This window comes from Aulostomus chinensis, chromosome 5 (genome assembly GCF_037954235.1).
Source record: "Aulostomus chinensis isolate RoL2024-O1b breed Wild chromosome 5, RoL_Achi_v1.0, whole genome shotgun sequence".
Lineage (NCBI taxonomy): Eukaryota > Metazoa > Chordata > Actinopteri > Syngnathiformes > Aulostomidae > Aulostomus > Aulostomus chinensis.
This window is the reverse complement of record NC_141324.1, coordinates 1,909,087-1,917,987: the sequence shown is the minus strand read 5'-3', so window position 1 is coordinate 1,917,987 and position 8,901 is coordinate 1,909,087.

Sequence of the window (8,901 nt, the reverse complement as noted above, 5' to 3'; positions counted from 1 at the left end):
CCCAGCAGGTCCCTGCGGGGACTCACCTGCTCTGTCCAGCCTGACTCGGGGCTTCAGCACGGCATCGAGCAGCAACCTCTGCCGGCGGTTCTCCCGCTCGTACTCCGCCACGGTTTCCTCCAGCAGAGCCACGATCTGCTCCGCGGCCGCCGTCAGCCGCTCGGTGAGCAGCGCTCTCAGCACCGGGACTCCAGCCGCTGAGTCTCCTTCTCCCAGCTGCAGCAGGAAGTCTTCAGCGGCGGCGAGGATCCGCTCCTGGACCGACACCCGCAGCAGCTGCGCGGCGCACATGTTGAGGTTCTACCGGCGCCACTCAGCCTTCAGGAGACAAAGACCGAGGCCGGGGGTTCACGGACTTCTCCTTCCTTCCTTGTTGTTTGAAAACGTCCCGGTTTCTTCCTATTATTCTTCTTCGGTTGGCATTCAGCTTATTGGCGCATTACCGCCACCTTTTGTTCCGGAGTGCAGACCACACAGGAACTTCCAGTCTTCCTATCCGAAACAGATCGACTACAATATTCTACCATCACGTCTATCATTAAACTCCTGATCCACTCCTGTGTCCCCTACTGCCACCCTGTTCTTCTACCCCCCCTCCATCCATTCAGTTCTCTCATGACCACCAGTCTCCCTTCAGAAACTTCTAAGCTCATGTGAACCTGCACTTGACAGTGACAGCATGAACACATGAATGATTCTGCTACCTCTCTCACGTGAAGCTGCACTTGACAGTGACAGCATGAACACATGAATGATCCAGCTACCTCTCACGTGTGAAGCTGCACTTTACAGTGAAAGCATGAACACATGAATTGATCCTGCTACCTCTCATGTGAAGCTCCACCTGACAGTGACAGCATGAACACATGAATGAATCCTGCAACCTCTCTAATGTGAAGCTGCACTTGACAGTGACAGCATGACCACATGAATGGATCCTGCGACCTCTCACATGTGAAGCTGCACTTGACAGTGACAGCGTGAACACATGAATGGATCCTGCTACCTCTCACATGACGCTGCACTTGACAGTGACAGCATGAACACATGAATGAATCCTGCTACCTCTCTAATGTGAAGCTGCACTTGACAGTGACAGCATGACCACATGAATGGATCCTGCTACCTCTCACATGTGAAGCTGCACTTGACAGAAACAGCGTGAACACATGAATGGATCCTGCTACCTCTCACATATGACGCTGCACTTGACAGTGACAGCATGAACACATGAATGGATCCTGCTACCTCTCATGTGAAGCTGCACTTGATAGTGAAAGCATGAACACATGAATGATCCTGCTGCCTCTCATGTGAAGCTCCACCTGACGGTGACAGCATGAACACATGAATGATCCTGCTACCTCTCTCATGTGAAGCTGCACTTGACAGTGACAGCGTGAACACATGAATGGATCCTGCTACCTTTCTCATGTGAAGCTGCACTTGACAGTGACAGCGTGAAAACATGAATGGATCCTGCTACCTTTCTCATGTGAAGCTGCATTTTACACTGACAGCATGAACACATGAATGGATCCTGCTACCTCTCATGTGAAGCTCCACCTGAAAGTGACAGCATGAACACATGAATTGATCCTGCTACCTCTCACATGTGAAGCTGCACCTGAAAGTGACAGCATGAACACATGAATGATCCTGCTACCTCTCATGTTCAGCTGCACTTGACAGTGACAGCACGAACACATGAATGATCCTGCTACCTGTCTCATGTGAAGCTGCACTTGACAGTGACAGCATGAACACATGAATGATCCAGCTACCTCTCATGTGTGAAGCTGCACTTTACAGTGACAGCATGAACACATGAATTGATCCTGCTACCTCTCATGTGAAGCTCCACCTGACAGTGACAGCATGAACACATGAATGAATCCTGCTACCTCTCTAATGTGAAGCTGCACTTGACAGTGACAGCATGACCACATGAATGGATCCTGCTAACTCTCACATGTGAAGCTGCACTTGACAGTGACAGCGTGAACACATGAATGGATCCTGCTACCTTTCTCATGTGAAGCTGCACTTGACAGTGACAGCGTGAACACATGAATGGATCCTGCTACCTTTCTCATGTGAAGCTGCATTTTACACTGACAGCATGAACACATGAATGGATCCTGCTACCTCTCATGTGAAGCTCCACCTGAAAGTGACAGCATGAACACATAAATGATCCTGCTGCCTCTCATGTGAAGCTGCACTTGACAGTGAAAGCATGAAAAAATGAATGATCCTGCTACCTCTCATGTGAAGCTGCACTTGACAGTGAAAGCATGAACACATGAATGATCCTGCTACCTCTCTAATGTGAAACTGCACTTGACAGTGACACCATGAAAACATGAATGGATCCTGCTACCTTTCTCATTTGAAGCTGCACTTGACAGTGACAGCATGAACACATGAATGATCCTGCTTCCTCTCTCGTGTGAAGCTGCACTTGACAGTGACAGCATGAACACCTGAATGATCCATCTACCTCTTACGTGTGAATCTGCACTTTACAGTGACAGCATGAACACATGAATTCATTTTGCTACCTCTCATGTGAAGCTCCACCTGACAGTGACAGCGTGGACACATGAATGAATCCTGCTACCTCTCCAATGTGAAGCTGCACTTGACAGTGACAGCATGAACACATGAATGGATCCTGCTACCTCTCTCATGTTAAGCTGCACTTGACAGTGACAGCGTGAACACATGAATGGATCCTACTACCTTTCTCATGTGAAGCTGCACTTGACAGTAACAGCATGAACACATGAATGATCATGCTTCCTCTCATGTTCAGCTGCACTTGATAGTGACAGCATGAACACATGAATGATCCTGCTGCCTCTAATGTGAAGCTCCACCTGACGGTGACAGCATAAACACATTATTGATCCTGCTACCTCTCATGTGAAGCTGCACTTGACAGTGACAGCATGAACACATGAATGGATCCTGCTACATCTCTCATGTGAAGCTGCACTTGACAGTGACAGCATGAACACATGAATGATCCTGCTTCCTCTCATGTGAAGCTGCACTTGACAGTGACAGCGTGAACACATGAATGGATACTGTTACCTCTCATGTTCAGCTGCACTTGACAGTGACAGCATGAACACATGAATGATCCTGCTACCTCTCGAATGTGAAGCTACACTTGACAGTGACAGCATGAAGACATGAATGGATCCTGCTACCTTTCTCATGTGAAGCTGCACTTGACAGTGACAGCCTGAACACATGAATGGATCCTGCTACCTTTCTCATTTGAAGCTGCACTTGACAGTGACAGCATGAAGACATGAATGATCCTGCTTCCTCTCTCGTGTGAAGCTGCACTTGACAGTGCCAGCATGAACACATGAATGATCCATCTACCTCTTACGTGTGAATCTGCACTTTACAGTGACAGCATGAACACATGAATTCATTTTGCTACCTCTCATGTGAAGCTCCACCTGACAGTGACAGCGTGAACACATGACTGAATCCTGCTACCTCTCACGTGTGAAGCTGCACTTTACAGTGACAGCATGAACACATGAATGATTCTGCTACCTCTTATGTAAAGCTGCACTTGACAGTAAGAGCATGAACACATGAATGATCCTTCTATATCTATCATGTGAAGCTGCACTTGACAGTGACAGCATGAACACATGAATGATCCAGCTACCTCTCACGTGTGAAGCTGCACTTTACAGTTACAGCATGAACACATGAATGAATCCTGCTACCTCTCATGTTCAGCTGCACTTGACAGTGACAGCGTGAACACATGAATGACCCTGCTACCTTTCACATGTGAACCTGCACTTGACAGTGACAGCGTGAACACATGAATGGATCCTGCTACCTCTCATGTGAAGCTGCACTTGACAGTGACAGCATGAACACATGAATGATACTGCTACCTCTCATGTGAAGCTGCACTTGACAGTGACAGCATGAACACATGAATGATCCTGCAACCTCTCTATTGTGAAGCTGCACTTGACAGTGACAGCATGAAAACATGAATGGATCCTGCTACCTCTCATGTGAAGCTGCACCTGACTGTGACAGCATGAACACATGCATGGATACTTTTACCTCTCTCATGTGAAGCTGCACTTGACAGTGAACAGCATGAACACATGAATGATCCTGCTACCTCTCATGTGAAGCTGCACTTGACAGTGACAGCATGAACACATGAATGATCCTTTTACCTCTCATGTTCAGCTGCACTTGACAGTGACAGCATGAACACATGAATGGATACTGCTACCTTTCTCATTTGAAGCTGCACTTGACAGTGACAGCATGAACACATGAATGATCCTGCTACCTCTCTCTTGTGAAGCTGCACTTGACAGTGACAGCATGAACACATGAATGATACAGCTACCTCTTATGTGTGAAGCTGCACTTTACAGTGACAGCATGAACACATGAATTCATCCTGCTACCTCTCATGTGAAGCTCCACCTGACAGTGACAGCGTGAACACATGACTGAATCCTGCTACCTTTCACGTGTGAAGCTGCACTTTACAGTGACAGCATGAACACATGAATGAATCCTGCTACCTCTCTAATGTGAAGCTGCACTTGACAGTGACAGCATGAACACATGAATGATCCTGTTACCTCTCATGTGAAGCTCCACCTGACAGTGCCAGCGTGAACACATGAATGAATCCTGCTACCTCTCACATGTGAAGCTGCACTTGACAGTGACAGCATGAACACATGAATGGATCCTGCTACCTCTCACATATGACGCTGCACTTGACAGTGACAGCATGAACACATGAATGGATCCTGCTACCTCTCATGTTCAGCTGCACTTGATAGTGACAGCATGAACACATGAATGATCCTCCTGCCTCTCATGTGAAGCTCCACCTGATGGTGACAGCATGAAAACATGAATGATCCTGCTACCTCTCATGTGAAGCTGCACTTGACAGTGACAGCATGAACACATGAATGATCCAGCTACCTCTCACGTATGAATCTGCACTTTACAGTGACAGCATGAACTCATGAATGAATCCTGCTACCTCTCATGTGAAGCTCCACCTGACAGTGACAGCGTGAACACATGAATGAATCCTGCTACCTCTCACATGTGAAGCTGCACTTGACAGTGACAGCATGACCACATGAATCGAACCTGCTGCCTCTCACATGTGAAGCCGCACTTGACAGTGACAGCGTGAACACATGAATGATCCTGCTTCCTCTCACATGTGAAACTGCACTTGACAGTGACAGCGTGAACACATGAATGATCCTGTTACCTCTCATGTGAAGCTGCACTTGACAGTGAAAAGCATGAACACATGAATGATCCTGCTACCTCTCATGTGAAGCTGCACTTGACAGTGACAGCATGAACACATGAATGGATCCTGCTACCTCTCACATGTGAAGCTGCACTTGACAGTGACAACATGACGACATGAATGATCCTGCTACCTCTCACATGTGAAGCTGCATTTGACAGTGACAGCGTGAACACATGAATGGATCCTGCTACCTCTCATGTGAAGCTGCACTTGACAGTGACAGCGTGAACACATGAATGATCCTGCTACCTCTCATGTGAAGCTGCACTTGACAGTGACAGCGTGAACACATGAATGGAACCTGCTTCCTCTCACATGTGAAGCTGCACTTGACAATGACAGCGTGAACACATGAATGATCCTGCTACCTCTCACATGTGAAGCTGCACTTGAAAGTGACAGCTTGTACACATGAATGGATCCTGCTACCTCTCATGTGAAGCTGCACTTGACAGTGACAGCATGAACACATGAATGAACCTGCTCCATCTCTCATGTGAAGCTGCACTTGACAGTGACAGCGTGAACACATGAATGGATCCTGCTACCTCTCACATATGACGCTGCACTTGACAGTGACAGCATGAACACATGAATGGATCCTGCTACCTCTCATGTTCAGCTGCACTTGATAGTGACAGCATGAACACATGAATGATCCTCCTGCCTCTCATGTGAAGCTCCACCTGATGGTGACAGCATGAAAACATGAATGATCCTGCTACCTCTCATGTGAAGCTGCACTTGACAGTGACAGCATGAACACATGAATGATCCAGCTACCTCTCACCTATGAATCTGCACTTTACAGTGACAGCATGAACTCATGAATGAATCCTGCTACCTCTCATGTGAAGCTCCACCTGACAGTGACAGCGTGAACACATGAATGAATCCTGCTACCTCTCACATGTGAAGCTGCACTTGACAGTGACAGCATGACCACATGAATCGAACCTGCTACCTCTCACACGTGAAGCCGCACTTGACAGTGACAGCGTGAACACATGAATGATCCTGCTTCCTCTCACATGTGAAACTGCACTTGACAGTGACAGCGTGAACACATGAATGATCCTGTTACCTCTCATGTGAAGCTGCACTTGACAGTGAACAGCATGAACACATGAATGATCCTGCTACCTCTCATGTGAAGCTGCACTTGACAGTGACAGCATGAACACATGAATGATCCTTTTACCTCTCATGTTCAGCTGCACTTGACAGTGACAGCATGAACACATGAATGGATACTGCTACCTTTCTCATTTGAAGCTGCACTTGACAGTGACAGCATGAACACATGAATGATCCTGCTACCTCTCTCTTGTGAAGCTGCACTTGACAGTGACAGCATGAACACATGAATGATACAGCTACCTCTTATGTGTGAAGCTGCACTTTACAGTGACAGCATGAACACATGAATTCATCCTGCTACCTCTCATGTGAAGCTCCACCTGACAGTGACAGCGTGAACACATGACTGAATCCTGCTACCTTTCACGTGTGAAGCTGCACTTTACAGTGACATCATGAACACATGAATGAATCCTTCTACCTCTCTAATTTGAAGCTGCACTTGACAGTGACAGCATGAACACATGAATGATCCTGTTACCTCTCATGTGAAGCTCCACCTGACAGTGCCAGCGTGAACACATGAATGAATCCTGCTACCTCTCTAATGTGAAGCTGCACTTGACAGTGACAGCATGAACACATGAATGATCCTGCTACCTTACTCATGTGAAGCTGCACTTGACAGTGACAGCATGAACACATGAATGATCCTGCTACCTTTCCCCTGTGAAGCTGCACCTGACAGTGACAGCGTGAACACATGAATGATCCTGCTACCTCTCACATGTGAAGCTGCACTTTACAGTGACAGCATGAAAACATGAATTCATCATGCTACCTCTCATGTGAAGCTGCACTTGACAGTGACATCATGAACACATGAATGATCCTGCTACCTCTCATGTGAAGTTGCACTTGACAGTGACAGCATGAACACATGAATGAACCTGCTCCATCTCTCATGTGAAGCTGCACTTGACAGTGACAGCGTGAACACATGAATGGATCCTGCTACCTCTCACATATGACGCTGCACTTGACAGTGACAGCATGAAGACATGAATGCATCCTGCTACCTCTCATGTTCAGCTGCACTTGATATTGACAGCATGAACACATGAATGATCCTCCTGCCTCTCATGTGAAGCTCCACCTGATGGTGACAGCATGAAAACATGAATGATCCTGCTACCTCTCATGTGAAACTGCACTTGACAGTGACAGCATGAACACATGAATGATCCAGCTACCTCTCACGTATGAATCTGCACTTTACAGTGACAGCATGAACACATGAATGAATCCTGCTACCTCTCATGTGAAGCTCCACCTGACAGTGACAGCGTGAACACATGAATGAATCCTGCTACCTCTCACATGTGAAGCTGCACTTGACAGTGACAGCATGACCACATGAATCGAACCTGCTACCTCTCACACGTGAAGCCGCACTTGACAGTGACAGCGTGAACACATGAATGATCCTGCTTCCTCTCACATGTGAAACTGCACTTGACAGTGACAGCGTGAACACATGAATGATCCTGTTACCTCTCATGTGAAGCTGCACTTGACAGTGACAGCATGAACACATGAATGATCCTGCTACCTCTCATGTGAAGCTGCACTTGACAGTAACAGCATGAACACATGAATGATCCTGCTATATCTCTCATGTGAAGCTGCACTTGACAGTGACAGCATGACCACATGAATGGATTCTGCTACCTCTCACATGTGAAGCTGCACTTGACAGTGACAGCGTGAACACATGAATGGATCCTGCTACCTCTCACATACGACGCTGCACTTGACAGTGACAGCATGAACACATGAATGGATCCTGCTACCTCTCATGTTCAGCTGCACTTGACAGTGACAGCATGAACACCAAAACTCCCAGTGAGTCATCAACTGTTCCTGTCAAATAAATGTTAGAAACTGCTGAGTTTCTGTACCAGAACATGGAGAAAGGAGCCCCAATGAAAGACTCATGGTTCTTGATTTTGATTTGGTTCCTCACTCCTACACAAGAGAGTGAACGTGATAAAATGATATGAATGAAAGGGATGTTTTTAGATTGTCATGGGAACTGCATGTGTGTGATACTTTGGCTGTCGCGTGTAGTCCAGGATGACAGTTAATGCAAAAGCATGGTGTGACATGTAACCAAAGGATGGCGCTGCTGAGGTGCTGCTACAGCAGATTTTCTTCATGTCTTCGCGTGTTTGTTTCACATTCACACGATTCATACAATGAGGGTCTTTTTTGTTCAAATGGATGCATCTTCAGCCAGTAAATATGAGCCCCCCCCCCCCCCCCCCCATATAAGTTAATAGTTTCTGCTGGCAACATGACGACTCGTGGCTCCCGACCTGAAGACCAATGGCGGCATCTTGTCTGTCTCCGTATCTTTTGACACGCGACATTGCTGTCCTTCATTTACTTTTTGTGAAGAGCTT